Source organism: Girardinichthys multiradiatus, chromosome 22, assembly GCF_021462225.1.
Source record: "Girardinichthys multiradiatus isolate DD_20200921_A chromosome 22, DD_fGirMul_XY1, whole genome shotgun sequence".
Taxonomy (NCBI): Eukaryota; Metazoa; Chordata; class Actinopteri; order Cyprinodontiformes; family Goodeidae; genus Girardinichthys; species Girardinichthys multiradiatus.
The window spans coordinates 13,848,996-13,876,368 of NC_061814.1; the positions used below are offsets into that span (position 1 = coordinate 13,848,996).

The 27,373-nt window shown below is 40.0% G+C and overlaps 8 non-coding genes across 8 annotated transcripts; all 8 read left to right on the plus strand.

The window, feature by feature from the left end:
• Positions 1 to 20,995: 20,995 nt before the first annotated feature.
• On the plus strand, positions 20,996 to 21,068 carry trnav-uac. Its single transcript has one exon. It is a non-coding gene; the product is annotated as a tRNA-Val (tRNA).
• A 117-nt stretch (positions 21,069 to 21,185) lies between these two features.
• trnaq-cug lies at positions 21,186 to 21,257 on the plus strand. Its single transcript has one exon. It is a non-coding gene; the product is annotated as a tRNA-Gln (tRNA).
• A 987-nt stretch (positions 21,258 to 22,244) lies between these two features.
• Positions 22,245 to 22,317, plus strand: trnav-uac. Its single transcript has one exon. It is a non-coding gene; the product is annotated as a tRNA-Val (tRNA).
• A 1,176-nt stretch (positions 22,318 to 23,493) lies between these two features.
• trnav-uac lies at positions 23,494 to 23,566 on the plus strand. Its single transcript has one exon. It is a non-coding gene; the product is annotated as a tRNA-Val (tRNA).
• Positions 23,567 to 23,683: 117 nt separating this feature from the next.
• On the plus strand, positions 23,684 to 23,755 carry trnaq-cug. Its single transcript has one exon. It is a non-coding gene; the product is annotated as a tRNA-Gln (tRNA).
• A 973-nt stretch (positions 23,756 to 24,728) lies between these two features.
• Positions 24,729 to 24,801, plus strand: trnav-uac. Its single transcript has one exon. It is a non-coding gene; the product is annotated as a tRNA-Val (tRNA).
• A 117-nt stretch (positions 24,802 to 24,918) lies between these two features.
• On the plus strand, positions 24,919 to 24,990 carry trnaq-cug. Its single transcript has one exon. It is a non-coding gene; the product is annotated as a tRNA-Gln (tRNA).
• Positions 24,991 to 25,978: 988 nt separating this feature from the next.
• Positions 25,979 to 26,051, plus strand: trnaa-cgc. The gene has a single exon. It is a non-coding gene; the product is annotated as a tRNA-Ala (tRNA).
• Positions 26,052 to 27,373: the final 1,322 nt, after the last annotated feature.

The window sequence follows — 27,373 nt, forward strand, 5'->3', positions numbered from 1 at the left end:
GCATTTCACTCTGATTTTAAAACTATACACCAACACAAAGTAGCGCAAAAATGTTTTGCAAATTGTTTTACAAATAATGATCTCAAAATATAATGTGCATTTGTATCCAGCCCCATCTACTTTGATAACCCTAAATATAATCCAGTGCAGAAATTTCATTCATTAGTCATCTAATTAATTAATAGAGTCCCCCAGTTTAATTTAGTCTCTGTATAAATACAGCGATTCTGTGAAGGCCTCAGAGGTTTGTCAGAAAACATTAGTGAACAAACAGCATCATGAAGGCCAACAAACACAGCAGACAGACCAGGGATAAAGTCCAGCTGTCAGGCACAAAACAAACCTAAACGACCAATAACAAATTGAATTAACACGTATCTAAAACTCTGATGAGTTTTAAAAGTTGATCAAAAACATATTTATCATATTTTGAGACAGATAAAATGCTCCACCGTACCATATATAGAAAATAGTATTACAAAAAGATAAGATAACATAAGATAGACCGGTCCACATGTGTTTTGTGGACCTGGAGAAAGCATTCGACTGTGTCCCTCATGATGCCCTGTGGGGGGTGCTCCAGGAGTATGGAATCGGTGGCTCTTTACTAGGCGGAGCAGGAGTTTGGTTCGCATTGCCGGCACTAAGTTGGACCTGTTCCCGGTGCATGTTGGACTCCGGCAGGGCTGCCCTTTGTCACCGGTCCTGTTCATAACTTTTATGGACAGGATTTCTAGATGCAGCCAAGGGCCGGAGGGGGTCGGGTTTGGGGACCAGTGGATTTCGTCTCTTCTTTTTGCAGATGACGTGGTCCTGCTGGCCCCCTCTAGCCAAGACCTACAGCATGCGCTGTGGCGGTTCGCAGCCGAGTGTGAAGCGGCTGGGATGAGGATCAGCTCTTCCAAGTCCGAGGCCATGGTACTCGACCGGAAAAGGGTGGCTTGTCCTCTTCAGGTTGGAGGGGAGTTCCTGCCTCAAGTGGAGGAGTATAAGTATCTCGGGGTCTTGTTCACGAGTGAGGGAAGAATGGAGCGGGAGATCGACAGACGGATCGGTGCGGCTGCCACAGTAATGGGGGTGCTGTGCCGGTCCGTTGTGGTGAAGAGAGAGCTGAGCCGAAAAGCGAAGCTCTCAATTTACCGGTCGGTCTACGTTCCTACCCTCACCTATGGCCATGAACTTTGGGTCATGACCGAAAGAACGAGATCCCGGATACAAGCGGCTGAAATGAGCTTCCTCCGTAGGGTGGCCGGGCACTCCCTTAGAGATAGGGTGAGGAGCTCGGCCATCCGGGAGGGGCTCGGAGTAGAGCCGCTGCTTCTCCACATCGAGAGGAGCCAGTTGAGGTGGCTTGGGCATCTATAACGGATGCCTCCTGGACGCCTTCCTCGGGAGGTGTTCCAGGCACGTCCCACCGGGAGGAGGCCCAGGGGATGGCCCAGGACACGCTGGAGGGTCTATGTCTCTCGGCTGGCCTGGGAACGCCTTGGGCTGCCCCGGGAACGCCTTGGGCTGCCCCCGGAGGAGCTGGAAGAGGTGTCTGGGGAGAGGGACGTCTGGGCGTCTCTGCTGAGTCTGCTGCCCCCGCGACCCGGTCCCGGATAAAGCGGAAGACGACGAGTACGAGTACGAGAAGATAGACTTTATTGATTTCACAATGGAGAAATTAACTTGTTACAGCAGCTCTTAGTAACACACAAGTAGAGTGCAGATAGTTATGAAACAAATGTGCAATCAAAGAAGAACAAGATTCAAAAACAAGTGATAAACAAAAATAAGTAATATTAGAATAATAGAAAAAATGTAACAACTGGGAAAAAGAAAAAGAAACACCAGAAGAGGTAGAGATGGTTATGAAACAGCATCCCGTGCTTTGACAATTTTACAGAGCAATCGATCATGTCAAAAAAATTTTTTGGCACAATAGCAACCATCCACCTAAACTAACAGACAGGAAACAGAAAGACTTTAGCATTGGCAACTCTAGAGGAGCCACAAATATCCATAGCTTAGGAGGTAGAATCTTTTGAAAATACAATTTCTAGCCATGCACTTAGCATACCTGACCATTGTGGAAGAGCAACAGGAAGAAAGCCATTGTTTAGACAGCCTTAAGAAGCCCTTTTTGCAGTTTGTACATAGCAACCCGGAAATGCCAAAATATGTGGAAGGAGATTATCTTGCTTGATGAGACCAATATTGTAGGTGTAAAACATTCATTACTGAATGCTTCAACATCATTCTAAAATATGCTCAATTATTCACATGGCTTTGAAACCAAAAATGTAAAGTGGTACAGGGTGTAACATAAAATGTACATTAAAAACTGTACTGTAACCTATTTAAAGGTTAAAGAACACTAAATAAAAATGGCAGACCGTAAACAAAGTCTGAACCAAACTGTAGGCAAGTATAACAGTTATCTAAATATATAACTTTTGTAAGATGTTTCACAGTTTGTTAAAGTCAAGGTCACCACTGATCACGGCTGAACAGACATGGCACCTTGGCGCTAGATCATTTTATGCTTAGTGACAACACAGGGAGCCATCCTCATTAAGCAACACATATCACCTGCTGAACTCAAGTGAGGGAGAACACAAATAAAGATGACATCTTTAACAATAGAGCCCCTAGTGGTAAATAGCCCTAACAGACAGCAAAGTACATAACATTTGAACACATACTTGCATCAACACCATGACAGGAATTTGAAACAGCACAGGTATTCTTTTTTAACTTTGCACACTCTCAAAAAAAGAGCAAGACAGCTATGAATTATAGCTAAAATAGACTGTAATTAAATGTTATTAAATATAATAAAAAAATAAAATTATGCCTAACAAAAAAAATGAATGCCCAGACGCTCCACTTGTTTAATTTAAAGTCCTGTTTGCCGTGCTCCTTCTGTTTTGTGCACATATCTACCAACTGACATTTCTAATAAAAGTTATGATGGAATTACAATTTTCCTCCTTAAGGGTGAACAGAATCAGTTCTGCATTTATACCGACAAAAAAACACCCTATAACACTAAAACCATGAAAACTGCAGTTTCCTTCAGAAAAATGTTGATGTTACATGATGTGTAAAGCCAAGTTCTGTGAATGAGCTTGAAAGCTGGCAGAATCCCTGTGATGTAGGAGGATATCAGTGCTACCATCTGGCATTTTGCTTCTGTTAGGTCAGGCATTAGATTAATGTTACTTGTTGAGGTTTTGAGAAAACAAAAAAAACACAATTTAATAACTGCCCTTTTTTCGGTTCAATAACCAAAAGCAACAGAAATACTCAAGCTGAACTGTTAGCTGGCAGCAAAGTCTATCCCATCAAATGTATAACCATTTGAATTATAGGGTCGCTTTTATTTTAAAAGTAAGACTATTCAGGGACATGGGGTGTGATTTTTCAATTTTGCCTTCTTTTTTTTTTTTATTGTGACACGGTGGACTTATTCCCTGGTGTATTTGGTTCAACCCAGGGATATTTTTAGGGTCTCAAAACATTGGGGGCTTTAGCCCACATCCAAAATAATTACATTTCAATAAGACAATTTATAGGTAATTTAAAATAAAATTTAAATAATATAGGACATTTTGTACCAGTTCTCTGTCTCGGCTGATTTTAGACTAAATGTAAATTATTGTGAATCAAACAAAAAAGGTTTGCCATAATTTAACTTTTTATTTTTGTTAGAAGCTGAATGAAGGACAAGAAGAAACAGAATGTAGGCCTGATGAAAAACCATTTTGCTGAAGCAAATAATGACACATGTTGAGGTATTTAGAAAAGAACTTAATCTGAATTTTTGCTGACAAAGGTTTTTCTTAAACTCAGAGATGTTTTCTTTGAGCCAGATAAATGTGCTTCTTTTGTCATCTACATAAATGACCTTTTTTAAATGTTACATTCTCATCAAAGTGTTCCACACCTGAGGGTCCATTGTCTTTATTCTTATATTTCAAAATAGGAAAGTGATATAAAGTTGATTTTCCTAAATCTTAGTCAGACATTTATTTTATTATGCCAAGAGCTTTCAAAACATTTTATTAAAATTGTTCCTTCTTTTCTGAACCTGTTCTCTTTACTGCCATCTTTTCAGTGGTTTCATGCCACTTCTGAAGAAATTTGGCCTGCCAAAAATAATAAATGGAACACTTTGTAATGGGCTGCACGGTGGTGCAGTTGGTAGTGCTGTTGCCTTACAGCAAGAAGCTCCTGGGTTCAATTCCTGGCAGGGGGTCTTTCTGTAGTTTGCATGTTCTCTGTGTGCATGTGTGGGTTCTCACTGGGGACTCTATCTTCCTCCCACAATCCAAAGACATGTCTGTTAGGTTAATTGGTCCTGTTAAATTGCCCTTAGGTGTGTGTGTGCATTGTTGTTTGTGTGTTGCCCTGCAATGGACTGGTGACCTGTCCAGGGTGTACCCTGCCTCTTGCCCATAGACTGCTGGATATAGGCACCAGCTTCCCTGCGATCCACTATGGAATAAGTGGTAGAAAATGACTGACTGACATTTTATAACACAGTCTTTTGTTCTGCACTGAGCATGTGAGACATTAGTGCAGTTCTTTCTATTAAACACTTTGAGAGGAAACGGTGTTAAGTTGTGGTGTTTAAAATAGAGCATAGAGCCTCATCCTGGACCGTATCAGTACTAATATTACAGTTATTAAAAACTGTATACATATGGTATGTATGTCTCACCTTCAGTAAAACTGTATCCTTGTTTAATGAGTTTAGTTTATATAATATTACATGTGTAATTCAGAAATATAAAATAGTTAACTAATCAACCTGTGATTAATTGCAATGATTTATTTCTTAATTGTGCTGCATCTTTAAACCCAGAGCTGTATGTTTAGAATCAGCACAGAAGATATGAAAGATAACAGGGAGGCTTACTTTTACATTTCTACTACGTCTTACTGGAACCAGGAGATATTTTCCTGGTTTATTGAGCAACACTCTTTTCTGTCTACATGTAGAACTGGACTATAAGACTTGCTGCAGCCATGAGATCTATGTGTTGATCTGAAGGACCTTTTAATGTGTTCAGCTACGTTAGGATTAAATGCTTTTATTTTGAAGTAAAGGACCAGATATTTTCACATTATGATGCAAATCCCGCTAGAAGCTCACAGAAAAGGTTGCTGCTGTTTTCTATCACAGCCAGATCATTTAACTTCACCTGTAGCTCAGGTGAAAGTTCCTCATCATGACCCTGAAGATGCTCTTTAGAGTGAACCTCCACCTCACGTCTTGCTGGGTGAATCAGTGATTATCTGTAACTTACAATTAGCCCATTCTGAGTTAGCATTCAGGTTTTACAGCTATCTTCATCTGAGTTATACCGCTTGGCATCCACCTTTTCCTGAACACACACCAACCAGGCTCCCACTCTTCGGTTGGCTCCACGGTTGCTCTGAAATGAGCACTGTTCGAGGCGCTCAGTGTAACTTTTCAGATAATGAAGGAGGCAGGTCGACCTGGAGTAAACTGCTGTTCTGGCTGTGCGCGTAGTTGGGCATTCGTGGTGCTGCGAGTGCGCAAATAACAATTTTTTGTCTTCTCCTTTTAACTCATTGTCAGGTTAGGTGGACGTGATTATATGGAACACAATTGAAAAAATTTGATTGTTTTAAAAAAAAAAAGTGAAGTCCAATAACATTTTGTAGCTGCATCTTTTTAATACTTCTAAATTTCTTCTATCAAGAAGTTCGGGGCTATTCAACTACATGCCTGCAACCTGAATTCAAAGCTGTCTTGAGACAAAACAAGAGGTAAAATGACCCTGTTTGATTTTTTAAGTAAAGGGTGCACACCGTCAGTAAGTCAAAAACCAAATGCTGATGAATACATTTTATAATAAAGATGTGATTTGGCAAATCAGAAAAACAGCATGTTAAAATAATAGTTCAATGTGAAAAACGCTGTACTTATTAAACATTATTAGTATTTTTTGTTTAGAAAAGGAAAGAAGAAAAGACAAAACCTTATTAGTTTTCTTTTCTTCAAACTTATTGTTAGGGTTTTTATGACATTTTATATTGTTTATCACTTGTGTCTGCTCTAAGTGCTTTCTTCCCCCACATGCCATAGACAAAGAGAGAAGGGTGAGTTATGCTATTATCAGCAACATCTAGGGACTGGCACCAATCCTCACTCCTTTCTCTAAAATCAAGACACATGAACCCTAACCTTTCTGACCCCACACACACACACACCTTGAATGTTGTTTGAACTGTGTGTGACCAAGCATGTATAAATAAAGAGGGAGGAGTGTTAATACTTTGTAGTTTGAGTTGCACAGCTACCCTTGCCGCAAGTATAACTGACTCTGTGTCGTTCCTTACCTCTGAGTTGACTAAATAATACCTATCATTAATTTGGTCCTTCGGAGCCAGATATTATAAGAACTAAACTGATTTTATCTTTCTTTGCAGTGACTGGCGGATCTCCGGGAACAGCCTGACGTCGAGTTAAGCGCTGCCGCACAGCCGCATCTAGGCCTGGTGGCTGAAAGTCCCGGTGTGTGACGTTCGCACCTGGCCGGTGGATTATTGTCTTGCTCGATGCCAGGTGACTCTGGGAGGTCCGACAGAGTCACCTAGAAGTCAACTCCGAGGTGAGACAGTTTTAAAATACAGTACATGAGATAAGAGTAAGCGCTATATAAATGAAAGAAGAAAAGTATTTAAAAGTCGTTTGGTAGTGTGTCGCCGCAAGGACACTGCATTGGAAAGGTTTTATTTCGCCGCAAAGAAATAGTGATAAATTTCGGTAGTTATCTCGCCGTAAAGAGATTAAAAACGACTAGGCGCCGTAAAATGAACTGGATAATTTGGTTGGTAACATTCCGCCGGAAGGGAATGAAATTAAGTGTTGAATAATAAAGAGAGCTCATAAACTAAGCTAGGTCGACCATACATATTGCTGGAGGGACATAAATATGTTAAAATACTAACTGTGTGACTGTGTTTTGTGTGTTCAGAAGACTAAGCATTTTGGAAGAATCTTAGTAGGATTCTGCTGGTCTTGTGTTTTCTTTTGCCAAGAATAAAAAGACGTATTTGTGATTCTTGGAGATAAAGGTTGGGTTTAATCCCAGAAAGTTAACACTGCTGTGAATTAGTCGCAGTAGAAGGGCGTGTTAATGTGTTTTCCTTGAATCTCATGCCAGTGAATTTCTATTTGGTACATTTATAGTATTGTGAACTAAAATTAAACATAATGGGGAAGAAACAAAGTAAACTAATTAACTTAGAAGGAGATGTAAAATTTATGGAGAATTATGTAAAAGGAGCAGGTATGATCTGTCATAGATGGAATAAAAAACATGGTTTCTTGGGTAAACTAAATATTAACGATATCTTAAAATTGCAAAGGGATTTAAAATTAGAAATAATGAATACCAAGAAACCAACTAAAAAGGAACAGAGAAAGATCGAGTATAAATTCTCAGACAAATGGCTGGAAAAAAGTAAATTAAGAAACATGCAGAGACAAGATAAGAAGGAGAAGCGACAGGAGAAGCTGACAGCTGCAGTCTTGGTGCGCCCACATGAGGAAACAGTGGTCGCATCCAGACAGCGAGGTGTTCGGCCCCCTGCCGTGCAGGAAGCAGGACAGGAGGCTGGAGCACAACAAATTGGAGGAGAGATGGAAGGAGCTGTAGCAGTTCCTACAACTCCTATAAGTAAGCAAGAAAAATTAAGTAATCCTTCTAAAACAGAAGAACAGAGCTCTTCTAGTGAGCCCTGGTCTCCTAATTCCTGGTGGGACACAGGAGTGCGAACTAGCAGTAAAAATAAGAAAACTACCCCCAGCATGTACCCAGGCTAAGCCTTAATGGCTCACGAACAAAAATTTCATCCATCTGAAATAAATTTAGAGGGAGACACATTCCCTCTAGTTGAGGTAGCAAATCCAAACATAGGTGACGCTAATCACCGACAGCCGCCAACTATTCTAGTATATAGACCATGGACACAGGAAGACAGAACTGCTGCTTTAAAAGGTATCCCATCGATACAAGAAGGTGTGGAAGAATTTCTAGACGCTATTACAGAACTCAGAGGAAGCTTTCATCTTAATGGCAGAGAGATGCTCCAGTGTTTTACCCAGCTGTTTGGCCACCGCTGGTGCAGAGTAGCAGGAGGTTTCACTGGATGCGATGATAATGGTGACATACTAGCACATAATTCACTAGATTTAAGGGACGCCTTACGCTTACTCTTTGAAAGAATTCGAAGAGTTTATATACAGACAGCAGATTATGGGAAAATCTCACAATGCAAACAGAAGGAGGAAGAAGACCCACAAGATTTCTTGGATAGGATGAGACGTGTTTTTAGAGCAAACTCTGCTATACCATATGATGAAGCAGAGGCAGGAGCCTATCAGCAACAGTTGAAGAGAGCCTTTTTGTAAGGCCTTAAAATTGAACTCAGACGGTATATAGATAAACACTGGGTTCATCAAAATACAGGAACTGTTACACAAGCTTTAGAATACGCGGAGCACGCTCATAAAACACAGCAAGATAGGAAGACAGATACGTTTGGAATGCAAGACAGTTTAATGGCTTTGCATCGCTCAGGGGCAAGCGGGCAAAGAGGACGAAAGGGATTCAGAGGTCACAGAGGAGGAGGAGGAGGGCCACGACACACCTACACACAGAGCAATGTGTGTCTGAGGTGTGGAAAAATAGGGCATTATGCTAGAGAATGTAGGACAATTTTATAAAACCCTGGCGCAAGAGATGAAAACTGCTGGATCTGCAATGAGCCAGGACATTTTGTGAGAGAATGTAATGAAAAGCGGGTGTATAACCCCAACTCTACCCAGAATTGACAATTACAGCCACAGCCCCCACCTCATCCCCCACTAGCAGAAAAAAACAGTAGTGAAATGGAAGAAGTTGATATACAAGCAGCACTGGAACTTATAGCACTAAGTAGGAAGCAAGATTTGCCATATAAAAACCTAATAATAAATGGCAAAGTATATAGCTTTGTGTGATACAGGGGCATGTAGAACTGTGCTAACTAAACCTCCACCTGGAGTAAAATATTCTAACACCGCAGTGCATGTTAGATCAGCAGCTGGCACATCAGAGGTACATTACCTAAGTGCACCAGTAACAATAATAGAACCTGAGACAAAACTTACTTGTCAGGCTCCCGTTCTGATAAGTCAAAAATGTCCAGTAAACCTGTTGGGAAGAGATCTTATGCAAACGTTGCATATAAATATGGTATCAACAGAAACAGGTATGAAAGCTGTAGTGGAAGAAGGGGCCCTAGTCCTAAATGAACTCTCACAGCCGCATTATTACTGGTCCCTCGATCTAGGCCCCACACCAACAGCTCGAGAACTACTGAGGAGAATCAGAGAAAAACAAACCTCCCAGGGGGCACAGTACATGCTAGATACTGAGCTCCATGTAACCATGAGATATAAAGATACTGCAGGGTCAGATTATCAGTATGACACTGTTTTTCACAGAGGAAACAATCAGACTGTTACCATACAGCATCTGTATGTTGACCCAAAATAGGAAAATCCTCCACCTCAATCATACTGTCAGGAAGACAGCTTCAACAGTTTAAAGGCAGTACACCTCATCTGTCATTAACTAAACCCGTGGGGGGTCAGTGGAAAGAATTAGAAAACTTTATACAGCGTGCTGAAAGAGGGAGATATGAGGCATTAACAAGCTCTGACTGGAAAGTAGATCCTAACACAGGAATCTGGAAACTCACTCTAGGGTGGATAGTCAAAGTTCATCCAAAGACACATTTGGATGAGGCAAAATGACAGATACAGGGCCTAGCTGAAAGCAAAGAGAGCAACAGGCACCCTGCCTTAGCTGCTGTCCCACCTGAACTGTGGTCCCAATCATCGACTGATGTAGGACTTATAAAGGGGTTTCCACCATATAAGGTTAAATTAATATCTGAAGAATGGCCAGTAGTTCGCCAGTACCCCTTAAAGCCAGAAGCTGAAGAGGGTATTGAGCCAGTAATACAGGATATGTTGAAGTCAGGAATATTAAGGGAAGCACCTGATGCTACATGCAACACACCTGTCTTTCCAGTGCAGAAAGCCAGCACAGGAAAGTGGAGGATGGTTCAGGATCTTAGACCGATAAATAAAATAGTTTGACATGCGATTCCAGATGTCCCGAATCCACATACATTACTGCATTCATTAACTCCAGATAAAAAATATTTCTCAGTGGTAGATCTTAGCAATGCTTTCTTTACAGTACCACTGCATGAAGAGTCACAGCATTTATTTGGCTTTCAGTTTAAAAGGAAAAAATACACTTACACCAGATTACCACAAGGCTTCAGTGAAAGCCCACATGTATATACACAAGCCTTTAGATACTCTATGAGCACCTGTGAGGTGCCTGAACATAGTCAAGTCTTGTTGTATGTAGATGATATTCTTATAGCTTCAGACACTCAACAACACTGTGAGGAAGCTACCATAACAGTTCTGAAACATCTCTACCAGATGGGGCACAAAGCCTCTAGGGATAAACTGCAGTTTTGCAAGGAGAAAGTGATTTATTTGGGACATATGTTATCACAACATGGTCGTTCCCCCCTAAGTAGTAGAAAAACAGCCATACAGGAAGCCCCAAAACCGCAAACTAAACAACGCATGATGTCCTTTCTCGGACTGTGTAATTTTTGCAGAGAATGGCTACCAGACTATGCAGCCATTGTACAACCCTTGCAATCTATGATCTATGGCAAAGACATGACATTAAAAGACAAAATCACATGGACTAAAGAAGGAGAAGTAGCATTCACAGAGCTAAAAAACTCTGCTTCAAACAACAGTCACCTTAGCTCTGCCAGATTATAGCCAGCCTTTCACACTTTGTGTAGATGCATGTAAGGGTTATATGAAAGCTGTATTTGACTCCAAAAACAGACCTTTTTATTCTAAAAAATTGGACTATGTGGCATCTGGATTTCCAAATTGTCTGCAGAGCTGCATCGCAGCAGCAGAAGCTGTGAAGCAGAGAGCTGAAATTGTGTTGTGCCACCCGCTCACACTGAAAGTTCCTTATTCAATGTCACTTGTATTGCTACAAACTTCACTTCCTTTCTTGACTCATGCAAGGCATATTACGTTGACCTCATTGTTACTCTCACAACCAAATATAACTCTGCAAAGATGTGGTCCACTAAACCCTAGCACATTAATTCCAACAGTAGAAGATGTAAAACCACATTATTGTAAAACAAAGGTTGAGGAAGACACAAAACCTAGGCAAGATATCTCTCAGACTCCTCTGGAAAACTCACAAATAATCTTTGTAGATGGATCAGCATCAAAAGATGAATATGGAAAAAACAGAGTTGGTTATGCAGTAACCACTGAAACTAAAATTATAGAATCACAGGCCCTGCCCCATACATGCTCAGCACAGACTGCAGAGCTGTATGCTGTTATCAGAGCGTGTGAATTATATGAAGGAAAAATCCTAACCATTTATACAGACAGCCAATATGTATTCGAAATAGAGGGTTTAAAACATCAGCTGGAACAGAATTGACACATTTTAATCTGTTAAAACGACTGCTGTTAGCTATCCAGCTACCTGCAAAGATAGCACTTTGTAAATGTAAAGCGCATCAATCTGATGAAATCATGGAAACGAAGGGGAACACCTTTGCTGATATTTCTGCTAAAATAGCTTCGAGGCTTCCCCTCACTTTGAAAATGTCAGATCTCTTATTTATAGATACAGATGTGCTGAAAGATTCACAACAATCTGCACCAGCTGCAGAAGTTAAATCTTGGCTGAATAGAGGGGCCATAAAAAAGATGACATTTATCATTTGGGAAATAAGCCAATATTACCAAAGAATTTATACAAGATGGCGGCCCATGCGACACACGGGGTTTCCCATGTGTCGAGAGGGGGAATGATACACTTAGTAAATCTACATTTCCATACCATAAATGTTTCTGACTATGCAAAAAACTTTTGTAGATCATGTATTATTTGCTGCAAACATAATCCACAGGGGAACATGAGACACAAAAGAGGCCAGTTCCCAGCAGCAATTCATCCCTTTCACACGATACATATGTATTTCATAGAGTTATCATGGTCAGGGGGAAATAAATATTGTTTAGTGGTTATAGATGCATTTTCAAAGTGGGTTGAGATGTACCCTGCAAAACACTGTGATGCGCTCACAGTGGCGAAGAGTTTAGTGACACATTTCTTCCCTACATATGGTATCCCACAAATCATAAGATCAAATAATGGGCCTCATTTTGTAAATAATGTAATAGAACTGTGCTCTAAAGCATTAGGGTTTCAGTTAAAAAACCATTGTTCTTACCACCCACGATCTGCTGGGCTGGTTGAACGAACAAATGGAACAATAAAAAATAGATTAAGGAAAACAATGGAAGAAACAGGGAGGCCATGGCCCGAATGCCTATCCCTGGTTAAATTATGGATGAGAATAACTCCAAATCAAACTGGTCTCACTCCATTTGAAATAGTACATGGCAGACCTTTTCCATTGCCATCAGAAATGGATGACATAGGAAAAGCACAGCAGGAAACATCATTAGCTGAATGGATGAATAAGATGTTACAAACAAAAGAAGTACAGTTGTCCAGTAGTCTGCCAGTAAATTCTGCTCCGATTTCACAGAACAACCTGAGGGCTGGGGACCTGGTCCTGATTAAGACACTTCACAGAAAGGACTGGAGCACCCCCTGCTGAAGAGGGCCATACTGTGTACTCCTGACCACACCGACAGCTTTGAAAATCGCAGAGAGACCATCCTGGATCCACAAGAGCCACTGTAAGCTAATATCACCGTTACAGGAGCCAAACCAACCGACGGGGTAACAGGGGAATGACCGGGTACAAAGGGGTTGGACCCATATGGTCCAACATCTCAAACCGGCGAAGAAAACAACTGACCTGTGCCCAATTTAGCATGGCTTTCTGTGACGTGTGGACAGGACTGATAAGCCTGAGCTTGAACCTGGTAGCAGGGCTCTTTCTCTGTTTAAGAAAGGATCCACAGGATGTAACATCACACGAGAAGAGATGGACAAGATGGACACTGGACCCAAAAACAGATGATTATGATGACATGTTGTAAATGAATATATCTTCAATGCCTGAGTGTATTCATAATTGTACTTCATAAAATGACCTCATAGCAGAAAATCGAAAGAAGTTGCTGTTTAAGTGAAATGAGAAAAAGTGCAATGCTGATATAAACAAGGCTTGTTTTAATTCTTTTATTTTTTATTATTACATTGTTTCTTTGTTTTATTATATTGTCTCACTCTGCCATGATTGGTGGTTGCCTAGGGGTGGAGGAACCGTGTAAGTGTTTCCCACAAAATAATCTGTTTTCCATCCTGTGGGTTTGTGCTTACACAGAGTGTTTCATTTTACATGTATTTACTCATGACTTATTCGTAATAAAATAGGGGGGAACTGTTAGGGTTTTTATGACTTTTTATATTGTTTATCACTTGTGTCTGCTCTAAGTGCTTTCTTCCCCCACATGCCATAGACAAAGAGATAAGAGATAAGGGTGAGTTATGCTATTATCAGCAACATCTAGGGACTGGCACCAATCCTCACTCCTTTCTCTAAAATCAAGACACATGAACCCTAACCTTTCTGACCCCACACACACACACACACACACCTTGAATGTTGTTTGAACTGTGTGTGACCAAGCATGTATAAATAAAGAGGGAGGAGTGTTAATACTTTGTAGTTTGTGTTGCACAGCTACCCTTGCCGCAAGTATAACTGACTCTGTGTCGGTCCTTACCTCTGAGATGACTAAATAATACCTATCACTTATCCAGAACTGGAAAATGACAAACGTGTTAGGAATAACCTTTATTAATATCCTCATAGCTGTTTTTCCCATTTATACTATAGTGAAGTAAAGTATAAGTTCTAATGTTTCCCTTTTGTTACAATAGGATAAGAATGCTCATAGACATACAATACAAGGATAAATGGCCCAAGGGTTGTCATAAATGACCTGAAGCTGGGGCACTGGGGTTGATAGTGGAGCAGCCAGTATAACTGGTTTGATTAGAAATCTACAGCACACTTAGATTAAGGATGGACACCCGCTACTACACAAGCTAACAGATAGACACCACAATGGTGACACATAGTCTACTGATAATCACTGAGGGAGTGCACATCCATTGCATTGGAGTGCCAGATATAAAACTATATGTGACCTTCTTTCGGGGCTCTTCGTCATGCTCTAACAGACGGCGACGGTCCGAGACGGGAGCCTCAGCGCTGATCTCTGTAATCATTCCTCTGCCTTAATTTAGATTAAAAAGAGCTAAACGTTAGCTAAACGTTGAGAGTCGTTCCTTTAAGAGTCTTTAGATAGAGTGGTGACTGTTTCCGGGGTCCAAGGACTGGTGGAGCTCCAAGGCGTCTGACTGCCAACAGGGTGCGGTAGCTTTGGACAAAAGCAAATTCAATACTTTTACACACTGCATAGGGACCCTGTGTATATGTTCAAAGCCAAGGAATTGACAAAGGGTGTACTTTTTTACACTATCATGACTGTACTGTATTTATTCATCTCTCCAAGAACACCAACTTCAACAGAACCGAACCACCTTTTCAATCTCACACACACACACACACACACACACACACACACTCCACTTCAGATTAATGTAACTCCTTTGTAGAGCTATAGAGCTAATTTTAGCATGTTTTAATTGCTTTTGGGCTTTAAAGTGAATTTACTGCCTGCCTTTCTCTGTTTCTGTCTTTTCCTTCACAGTTGAAATACTGGCCCACAGTTTGTGTGTGGTGAGCTATTTGGGTAAATGTGTAAGGATGACACTGGAAAATAAAAAGGTAATTTTATGATAGATGTAGCCAAATGCTTATCCGTCAAAGAAAAACATTTCCAGAGCAGTGTAATTAGTGTTTTTTTTATTATTATTCAATGAATTAGAATACGCAATCTGATGAGGTTTGTTTTCAGATTAATAGTCCCATTTGAAAATAACATTTAGGCAGGTATTAAACATACATTTCAGTAAGTATTTCATTAATTTAATGAATTTCTGTATTAAGTGGATATATCCTGCTTTTAAATCCTTCTTTTTTGCATTCAAATAATTCAGTTGTGGTCTATATAAAATGGAACTGCGATGATTTGGTCTGAACTCCTAGTTGTAGCTCCACAGGCTCCCCTTTTGCTGCTGTTCTGAGGTGCGTCTGAGAGCAACTCGTTTTGGTGTGGTCTCTTTAAATACTGTTGAGGCACTTCACACCCCACCCCGCTACAGGTCAAGGTGCGCTCCACTTTAACCCGTTCAGCCATTTTTGTAGTTTGATATAAATTATTTAGCGCTGCAGAAACAAGCCAAAAACAACAAAACAATGAAAAACTGTTTATGTAATAATACTATTCCAAACACGGAGTAATGTTATGTCCTCAAGGAGCTAAAAGCAGCACACAGCACTAACATAAGCAGAAGGCACGATTCTACTGCTATCAAAACAATGACCAGTCTTTCATAACAGCACATAAGAAATTCATGTCTAAAATAAAGTTTGTCATTTTAGCGTTATTTGCAGTTTACCGCTTTGCTGTGTCCGTCGTTTCCATAGACAGAAGGAACTGACCCACTAATCAGATGAAGTATTTTGGTAAATCCTTCTTGATACTGGCAGAGGTTGCTGAAGAACTCGTCCTTGAAGTGGGGGAAGTAGGAATTTCCCCACTGATGTGGGTAGATTTCCATGAAAACAACATTTAACCAGGCACTTTGAAGAGGTTCTGATCCTGGGGGATGGTGCAATGAATTGTGTGGGTTAATACACCCAACAACTGAACTGAACCTATCCTCTTTCAGCATAGGTATACTTGAGCTTGGACTACAGAATCTCAGCAAGAAATAAAAATAGTGGATACACATAATTGATCAGCCGGAGGTCCATGACTGTATTTAGCTGTTCCAAGGCAAAAACTGTGACGTAACAGTTGGAAAAAAGTATCAGATGAGAGAGAAAATTGAACGATTGAAAAATATGACGCAAACCGAATATAAAGATATCTCTGCAACACCTAGAGAGACTAAATTGAACTTTTCTGCACTCCTACAGACTCCAAATGCACAACAAAATTAGGTTAAAGGCCAAAAAAGTGGATTTTGCATGATACCCTATATGTCCCCTTTACGTTTTTTTTATTGGTCTGATGTAAGATTCTAATCTGTTTGGTCAAGATGGCAACCAAATCTCCTTCTATTAGAAAAAATTCTGCTTCTTTGAACTTTTTTTTTTACTTTTTCCCTAATATAATGCAATGGGGCTAAGCCTTTTTTTAATATAAATAATTCATAATAACAAGAAACAAAAAGGATCTGGACAAAGATGCCCAAATAATGGTCACCTGCACAGGGCAACAATAGAAGCACTGAGAAACTTGTGCCCTTGACTCAGATAAGTGAATATTACTCTCATACCTTGTTACAGAACTGATTACCGATTAACTTTATTGTATCGAATGATGAATTATGAATCACTAGTGAAGAGGGTAGTACTATAGCTAAAATACAAACTGAAACATTAGTTTTTAGTCCGGTAGAAGGCTGGGGTTGGGGGCAGGGGGCCCGGCTGTGGGTGAAAATTGAAACGGACAACTTGGAAAGGCGAGAATTATGTGGGTTTGGGGGATGTTGGTGGTGTGTATGGGGGATGGACTAAGATGAATTTTAAATTCACAATTTAAAATTCATTTAAATTGTGAATTTAAATTTTTATATATTCCTAACTTTTTATTAAATTATGTCCTGTAAAATGTATATATAATATCACTGAATGTGAATGGAATAAATAACCCAATAAAAAGAAAAAAGTATTGGAATATTAAAAAAAGAAGTGATATTTTGCTTTTACAAGAAACACATTTAGCAGATAAAGAACATGAAAAATTAAAGAGACTGGGTGGGTAAAGTATTGTACAACGTATAAATAAATCTAGAGGTGTAGCTGTGTTATTTCAAAACAAAGTAGACATAAACATAAAACATGTAAGCAAAAATCAAGATAGTAGAATATTAATGGTGCAATTTCATCTCTTGGAAACTCCAAAAACCTTGATAAAGTTATATGCACCGAATATTGATGACCCTCAATTTTTTTGAAAATTTGAAAAAATACATATGGTAACTGCATCATAGGGGAAGACTTTAATTCAATTCTAAAAATGCTTGGATAAATCAAATACAAACCATCTACTTCTCACAAGGCCTGCTGCTGTTTTAAAAAATGGTATGAAAGACCTATAATATTTAGATATATGGAGAGTCAAAAACCCAGATGAAAGAGAATATTCATACTACTCACATATTCATAAAACACATAGAAGAATTGATTTCTATTTGAGGGCTCACTTGAATTGAAGTGTTGGAGTGTACATACACTGCTCAAAAAAAATAAAGGGAACACTGAAATTACACATCCTAGATTTGAGTGAATGAAATATTTTCAATGAATACTTTGTTCTGTACAAAGTTGAATGTGCTGACAACAAAATCACACAAAAATCATCAATGGAAATCAAATGTATTAACCAATGGAGACCTGGATTTGGAGTCACACACAAAATTAAAGTGGAAAAACACACTAGAGGCTGATCCAACTTTGATGTAATGTCCTTAAAACAAGACAAAATGAGGCTCAGTATTGTGTGTGGCCTCCACATGCCTGTATGACCTCCCTACAACGCCTGGGCATGCTCCTGATGAGACGGCGGATGTTCTCCTGAGGGATCTCCTCCCAGACCTGGACTAAAGCATCCGCCAACTCCTGGACAGTATGTGGTGCAACGTGACGTTGGTGGATGGAGCGAGACATGATGTCCCAGATGTGCTCAATCGGACTCAGGTCTGGGGAACGGGCGGGCCAGACCATAGCTTCAATGTCTTCGTCTTGCAGGAACTGCTGACACACTCCAGCTACATGAGGTCTAGCATTGTCCTGCATTTGGAGGAACCCAGGGCCAACCGCACCAGCATCTGGTTTCACAAGGGGTCTGAGGATCTCATCTCGGTACCTAATGGCAGTCAGGCTACCTCTGGCGAGCACATGGAGGGCCGTGCGGCCCTTCAAAGAAATGCCACCCCACACCATTACTGACCCACTGCCAAAGCGGTCCTGCTGAAGGATGTTGCAGGCAGCAGATCGCTCTTCACGGTGTCTCCAGACTGTGTCACATCTGTCACACTTTCATCTGTGAAGAGCAGAGGGCGCCAGTGGCGAATTTGCCAACCCTGGTGTTCTCTGAGAAATGCCAAGCGTCCTGCATGGTGTTGGGCTGTGAGCACAACCCCTATTTGTGGAGATCGGGCCCTCATACCATCCTCATGGAGTTGGTTTTTAACCGTTTTTGCAGACACATGCACATTTGTGGCCTGCTGGAGGTCATTTTGCAGGGCTCTGGCAGTGCTCCTCCTGTTCCTCCTTGCACAAAGGCAGAGGTAGCGGTCCTGCTGCTGTGTTGTTGCCCTCCTATGGCCTCCTCCTCATCTCCTGGTGTACTGGTCTGTCTCCTGGTAGCGCCTCCAGGCTCTGGACACTACGCTGACAGACACAGCAGACCTTCTTGCCAAAGCTTGCATTGTTGTGCCATCCTGGATGAGTTGCACTACCTGAGCCACTTGTGTGGGTTGTAGAGTCCGTCTCATGCTACCACGAGTGTGAAAGCACCACCAACATTCAAAAGTGACCAAAACATCAGCCAGAAAGCATAGGTACTGAGAAGTGGTCTGTGGTCCCCACCTGCAGAACCACTCCTTTATTGAGTGTGTCTTGTTAATCGCCAAAGATTTCACCTGTTGTCTATTGCATTTGCACAACAGCTGTTGTTGGATGGGTGCAAAAACTTGTTATCACTCATGTAAAAACTTTGCGTTGCAAGGCACCTGCACTATGCCTTCCTCCCTGTGTGTGTGAGATCATTGTTATCTCTGTGTGAACCAGCCTCCTTTCTTTCTCACACACATACACCCTGTCTGAACTGTCTGTTGAACTGTGCATATAAATAAAGAGATAGGGTGTCAAAAACTTTGTAGTTTCACTGCAAAGTGGGCTACCCTTGCTGCAAGTAACTCTGACTGTATCGTTCTTACCTCTGAGTTGACTAAATAATACCTAACAGCTGTGAAATTGATTGTCAATCAGTGTTGCTTCCTAAGTAGACAATTTAATTTTACAGAAGTATGATTTACTTGGAGTTATATTTTCTATAGAGTAGTTGTTCTCATGTATGATTGATATGTAAATGGGATCAGATTGGAAAACAGTAAGTAATAGGAATTTGACTGTGGGTTAATCTACAAAGTAAGGTGGTCTGCATGAGAATAAAGTGCCTAATAAATAACCCTGAACTCCGCAACCAGCCAATAACCCAATGGTTCCTAGGTTCAATGGCTAGCAGCCAGCAATGCTGGTGTTGGTCCACTGTGTTTTATCAAGGGCAGGGTCAATGCAGCTAGCTATCAGGAGATTTTGGAGCACTTCATGCTTCCATCTGCTGAAAAGCTTTATGGAAATGAAGATTTCATTTTTCAGCACGACCTGGCACCTGCTCACCGTGCCAAAACCACTGGTAAATGGTTTACTGACCATGGTATCACTGTGCTCAATTGGCCTACCAACTCTCCTGACCTGAACCCCATAGAGAATCTGTGGGATATTGTGAAGAGAACGTTGAGAGACTCAAGACCCAACACTCTGGATGAGCTAAAGGCCGCTATAGAAGCATCCTGGGCATCCATAAGACCTCAGCAGTGCCACAGGCTGATTGCCTCCATGCCACGCCGCATTGAAGCAGTCATTTCTGCAAAAGGATTCCTGACCAAGTATTGAGTGCATAACTGTACATGATTATTTGAAGGTTGACGTTTTTTGTATTAAAAACACTTTTCTTTTATTGGTCGGATGAAATATGCTAATTTTGTGAGATAGGAATTTTGGGTTTTCATGAGCTGTATGCCACAATCATCCGTATTAAGACCATAAAAGACCTGCAATATTTCAGTTAGTGTGCAATGAATCTAAAACATATGAATGTTAAATTTTCATCATGACATTATGGAAAATAATGAACTTTATCACAATATGCTAATATTTTGAGAAGGATCTGTACAATACATAGCTAGAAAAAAGGACAGCCAATAAACTTATTAAAACCCAAACTCCACACCCAGCCAATAACCCAAGCTTCAATGGCTAGCTCTCTAGACATCAGCTGCAAAGTTTGTAGATCTCACTTTAACCTTTAACTCATTCATGGTGTCGTTGTAATTGCAGATCCTGCTTTTGAACAACTTTCCTGTACACATGCCAGAGGAAGTCAATTTAAGTGAGGTTGTTCTTCAAAAAGGGTTTGACTTATTTTCGCGGGGTCACCGTAAACATAAAACAGCAACATTGGGTTAAATGTTGTCGTGGTGCTTTTCTTTTTCTGTCAGGTTAAATGCAGAAACAATTTGATTTGGAGGCTGTTTTTAGTCATGGGTGCTCCTGGAATGTCTGTGAATTACATGCCAAAGAAAAGCATTGGTGTATTATATAAGAGTAAGGTGAACATTATTTGGCCTGTATTGAAGTGATGCCTTGGCTTAATTTTTGACATTTCACCTAAGGTTCTTCCCAAAGCAACATTTTCTATAGAGTAGTTGTTCTCATGTATGATTGATATGTAAATGGGATCAGATTGGATAGAAAACAGTAAGAAATAGGAATTTGACCGTGGGTTAATGTACAAAGTAAGGTGGTCTGCGTGAGAATAAAGTGCCTAATAATTCACCTTGAAGAATACAGTAAAATAATGGGCAATGCGATGTAGACTTTTGTCAAAAGTTGGCTTTGTCACACTTTTCCTCTTTTTCCGTGAAAGGATGGCAGAGCGTATGTTTCTGTAGTGTAGTGGTTATCACATTTGCTTTACATGCAAAAGGTCTCTGGTTTGAAACCAGACAGAAACAGCTTATCTAGCTTTTGTGTCTTATGTAGTTTTCACATCGGAACAAGATATTAACTTGTTTGATCTACCACGTACACAGTTGAATCCCGAAAGCCCTTCAACAAACACAAATCACAAGGGTTCTATGGTGTAATGGTTAGCACTCTGGCCTCTGAATCCAGTGATCTGAGTTCAAGTCTCAGTTGAACCTGCTCTGTTTCTTTGGTTGTGTCTGACCAGTTTTCACTTCAGAGAGAATAGTTTAAAGACATTGAAAAATGATCAAATAATTGACATTATTCTATAGATTAACTGTACTACACAGCCAGGCAATCTAGCAAATGCCTAAGTGCAATGCATGGCAAGGAATAGTTGAGGAAGATCAAAAAGGCTGAAGAAAACCTTCATCATATGCATTAATCATATATACAATACATATCTAGAAAAAAGGACAGCCAATAAACCTATTAAAACCCAAACTCCACACCCAGCCAATAACCCAAGGTTCAATGGCTAGCTCTCTAGACATCAGCTGCAAAGTTTGTAGGTCTCACTTTAACCTTCAACTCATTCATGGTGTCGTTGTAATTGCAGATCCTGCTTTTGAACAACTTTCCTGTACACATGCAAGAGGAAGTCAATTTAAGTGAGGTTGTTCTTCAAAAAGGGTTTGACTCATTTTCACGGGGTCACCGTAAACATAAAACAGCAACATTGGGTTAAGTGTTGTCGTGGTGCTTTTCTTTTTCTGTCAGGTTAAATGCAGAAACAATTTGATTTGGAGGCTGTTTTTAGTCATGGGTGCTCCTGGAATGTCTGTGAATTACATGTCAAAGAAAAGCATTGGTGTATTATATAAGAGCTAGGTGAACATTATTTGGCCTGTATTGAAGTGATGCCTTGGCTTAATTTTTGACATTTCACCTAAGGTTCTTCCCAAAGCAACATTTTCTATAGAGTAGTTGTTCTCATGTATGATTGATATGTAAATGGGATCAGATTGGATAGAAAACAGTAAGAAATAGGAATTTGACCGTGGGTTAATCTACAAAGTAAGGTGGTCTGCGTGAGAATAAAGTGCCTAATAATTCACCTTGAAGAATATGGTAAAATAATTGGCAATGCGATGTAGACTTTTGTCAAAAGTTGGTTATGTCACACTTTTCCTCTTTTTCTGTGAAAGGATGGCAGAGTGTCTGTTTCTGTAGTGTAGTGGTTATCACATTTGCTTTACACGCAAAAGGTCTCTGGTTCGAAACCAGACAGAAACAGCTTATCTAGCTTTTGTGTCTTATGTAGTTTTCACATCGGAATAAGATATTAACTTGTTTGATCTACCACGTACACAGTTGAATCCCGAAAGCCCTTCAACAATCACAAATCACAAGGGTTCTATGGTGTAATGGTTAGCACTCTGGCCTCTGAATGCAGTGATCTGAGTTCAAGTCTCAGTAGAACCTTCTCTGTTTCTTTGGTTGTGTCTGACCAGTTTTCACTTCAGAGAGAACAGTTTAAAGACATTAAAAAATGATCAAATAATTGACATTGTTCTATAGATTAACTGTACTACACAGCCAGGCAATCTAGCAAACACCAAAGTGCAATGCATGGCAAGGAATAGTTGAGGAAGATCAAACAGGCTGAAGAAAACATTCATCATATGCATTAATCATATATAAAATACATATCTAGAAAAAAGGACAGCCAATAAACCTATTAAAACCCAAACTCCACACCAAGCCAATAACCCAAGGTTCAATGGCTAGCTCTCTAGACATCAGCTGCAAAGTTTGTAGGTCTCACTTTAACCTTCAACTCATTCATGGTGTCGTTGTAGTTGCAGATCCTGCTTTTGAACAACTTTCCTGTACACATGCAAGAGGAAGTCAATTTAAGTGAGGTTGTTCTTCAAAAAGGTTTTGACTCATTTTCGCGGGGTCACCGTAAACATAAATCAGCAACATTGGGTTAAGTGTTGTCGTGGTGCTTTTCTTTTTCAGTCAGGCAAAATGCAGAAACAATTTGATTTGGAGGCTGTTTTTAGTCATGGGTGCTCCTGGAATGTCTGTGAATTACATGTCAAAGAAAAGCATTGGTGTATTATATAAGAGCAAGGTGAACATTATTTGGCCTGTATTGAAGTGATGCCTTGGCTTAATTTTTGACATTTCACCTAAGGTTCTTCCCAAAGCAACATTTTCTATAGAGTAGTTGTTCTCATGTATGATTGATATGTAAATGGGATCAGATTGGATAGAAAACAGTAAGAAATAGGAATTTGACCGTGGGTTCATCTACAAAGTAAGGTGGTCTGCGTGAGAATAAAGTGCCTAATAATTCACCTTGAAGAATACGGTAAAATAATGGGCAATGCGATGTAGACTTTTGTCAAAAGTTGGCTTTGTCACACTTTTCCTCTTTTTCCGTGAAAGAATGGCAGAGCGTATGTTTCTGTAGTGTAGTGGTTATCACATTTGCTTTACACGCAAAAGGTCTCTGGTTCAAAACCAGACAGAAACAGCTTATCTAGCTTTTGTGTCTAATGTAGTTTTCACATTGGAATAAGATATTAACTTGTTTGATCTACCACGTACACAGTTGAATCCCGAAAGCCCTTCAACAAACACAAATCACAAGGGTTCTATGGTGTAATGGTTAGCACTCTGGCCTCTGAATCCAGTGATCTGAGTTCAAGTCTCAGTAGAACCTGCTCTGTTTCTTTGGTTGTGCCTGACCAGTTTTCACTTCAGAGAGAATAGTTTAAAGACATTGAAAAATGATCAAATAATTGACATTATTCTATAGATTAACTGTACTACACGGCCAGGCAATCTAGCAAACGCCAAACTGCAATGCATGGCGAGGAAGGTCAAACAGGCTGAAGAAAACCTTCATCATATGCATTAATCATATATACAATACATAGCTAGAAAAAAGGACAGCCAATAAACCTATTAAAACCCAAACTCCACACCCAGCCAATAACCCAAGGTTCAATGGCTAGCTCTCTAGACATCAGCTACAAAGTTTGTAGGTCTCACTTTAACCTTCAACTCATTCATGGTGTCGTAATTGCAGATCCTGCTTTTGAACAACTTTCCTGTACACATGCAAGAGGAAGTCAATTGAAGTGAGGTTGTTCTTCAAAAAGGGTTTGACTCATTTTCGCGGGGTCACCGTAAACATAAAACAGCAACATTGGGTTAAGTGTTGTCGTGGTGCTTTTCTTTTTCTGTCAGGCAAAATGCAGAAACAATTTAATTTGGAGGCTGTTTTTAGTCATGGGTGCTCCTGGAATGTCTGTGAATTACATGTCAAAGAAAAGCATTTGTGTATTATATAAGAGCAAGGTGAACATTATTTGGCCTGTATTGAAGTGATGCCTTGGCTTAATTTTTGACATTTCACCTAAGGTTCTTCCCAAAGCAACATTTTCTATAGAGTAGTTGTTCTCATGTATGATTGATATGTAAATGGGATCAGATTGGATAGAAAACAGTAAGAAATAGGAATTTGACCGTGGGTTAATGTACAAAGTAAGGTGGTCTGCGTGAGAATAAAGTGCCTAATAATTCACCTTGAAGAATACGGTAAAATAATGGGCATTGCGATGTAGACTTTTGTAAAAAGTTGGCTTTGTCACACTTTTCCTCTTTTTCCGTGAAAGGATGGCAGAGCGTATGTTTCTGTAGTGTAGTGGTTATCACATTTGCTTTACACGCAAAAGGTCTCTGGTTCGAAACCAGACAGAAACAGCTTATCTAGCTTTTGTGTCTTATGTAGTTTTCACATCGGAATAAGATATTGACTTGTTTGATCTACCACGTACACAGTTGAATCCCGAAAGCCCTTCAACAAACACAAATCACAAGGGTTCTATGGTGTAATGGTTAGCACTCTGGCCTCTGAATCCAGTGATCTGAGTTCAAGTCTCAGTAGAACCTGCTCTGTTTCTTTGTTTGTGTCTGACCAGTTTTCACTTCAGAGAGAATAGTTTAAAGACATTGAAAAATGATCAAATAATTGACATTATTCTATAGTTTAACTGTACTACACGGCCAGGCAATCTAGCCAAACGCCAAAGTGCAATGCATGGCAAGGAATAGTTGAGGAAGGTCAAACAGGCTGAAGAAAACCTTTATCATATGCATTAATCATATATACAATACATAGCTAGAAAAAAGGACAGCCAATAAACCTATTAAAACCCAAACTCCACACCTAGCCAATAACCCAAGGTTCAATGACTAGCTCTCTAGACATCAGCTGCAAAGTTTGTAGGTCTCACTTTAACCTTCAACTCATTCATGGTGTCGTTGTAATTGCAGATCCTGCTTTTGAACAACTTTCCTGTACACATGCAAGAGGAAGTCAATTTAAGTGAGGTTGTTCTTCAAAAAGGGTTTGACTCATTTTCGCGGGGTCACCGTAAACATAAATCAGCAACATTGGGTTAAGTGTTGTCGTGGTGCTTTTCTTTTTCTGTCAGGCAAAATGCAGAAACAATTTAATTTGGAGGCTGTTTTTAGTCATGGGTGCTCCTGGAATGTCTGTGAATTACATGTCAAAGAAAAGCATTGGTGTATTATATAAGACCAAGGTGAACATTATTTGGCCTGTATTGAAGTGATGCCTTGGCTTAATTTTTGACATTTCACCTAAGGTTCTTCCCAAAGCAACATTTTCTATAGAGTAGTTGTTCTCATGTATGATTGATATGTAAATGGGATCAGATTGGATGGAAAACATTAAGAAATAGGAATTTGACTGTGGGTTAATCTACAAAGTAAGGTGGTCTGCGTGAGAATAAAGTGCCTAATAATTCACCTTGAAGAATACGGTAAAATAATTGGCAATGCGATGTAGACTTTTGTCAAAAGTTGGCTTTGTCACACTTTTCCTCTTTTTCCGTGAAAGGATGGCAGAGCGTATGTTTCTGTAGTGTAGTGGTTATCACGTTTGCTTCGCACGCAAAAGGTCTCTGGTTTGAAACCAAATAGAAACAGGTTATCTAGCTTTTGTGTCTTTTAGAGTTTTCACATCAGCATAAGATTTTAACCTGTTTGACCTACCACGTACGTAGTTGAATTCTTATGCTGGCATTTTAAAAATCAAGAATCCAGAAAACCCTTCAACAAACACACATCTATCTTGTACATAATCTAAATGCTCATGCTAGCATATTCAAAATCAAGGATCCTCAAACCCTTCACCAAAAAGGCTTTCAAGGGTTCTTTGTTGTAGTAGTTAGCATTCTGGGTTCTCTGAATCCAGCGAACTGAGTTCCAGAACCTTAAGCATTAACATTAACATTAAGCAGAACCTGCTTAAATCCTTTTGTAGTATCTGACCAAGTATCTCTCAAAACAAAGCCATAAGTGAAGCACAGCGCTAAGGCCTTGAATTCATAAAGACCACTGCTGTTATCTGTTTTACAAAGAGATACAGCTATGTGTTTACCTTCCTAATAGAGAAAAGAGAGAACTGTGATTTTACCTAATTATTTTGTAATACCTTTTAATGAATATGCTCTCCTTGAGCCATAAGGCAGTTTATGCTTGGAATAGTTTTAAAATTTAACATGGTAAAAATGACAATCCTCATTTGTATGGTATTTAAAAATGTTCTGATGAGTGTACTGACCATTGATGATTCTCTTGCAATTTTGTGAGGAAAAATATCCATTCTTAATAAAGTTTAGTTCAGTGATTGTCCCTCAAGTGTTTGATATCCGTGCCAATATGTCATCATAAATGTCTTCTGATATACACTCACTGGCCACTTTATTAGGTACACCTGTCCAACTGCTTGTTAACGCAAATTTCTAATCAGCCAATCACATGGCAGCAACTCAATGCATTTAGGCATGTAGACATGATCAAGATGATCTGCTGCAGTTCAAACCGAGCATCAGAAAGGGTAAGAAAGGTGATTTAAGTGACTTTGAACGTGGCATGGTTGTTGATGCCAGACAGGCTGGTCTGAGCATTTCAAAAACTGCTGAACTACTGGGATTTTCACATACTACCATCTCTAGGGTTTACAGAGAATGGTCCGAAAAAGAGAAAATATCCAGTGAGCGGCAGTCTTGTGGGCGCAAATGCCTTGTTGATGCCAGAGGTCAGAGGAGAATGGCCAGGCTGGTTTGAGCTGATGGAAAGGCAACAGTAACTCAAATAACCACTTGTTACAACTGAGGCATGCCGAAGAGCATCTCTGAACGCACATGTCGATCCTTGAGGCGGATGGGCTACAGCAGCAGAAGACCACACTGGACCACATTGGAACTGGAGAGAAATGGACCGCGTGGTGCACAGGGAGGAAAGA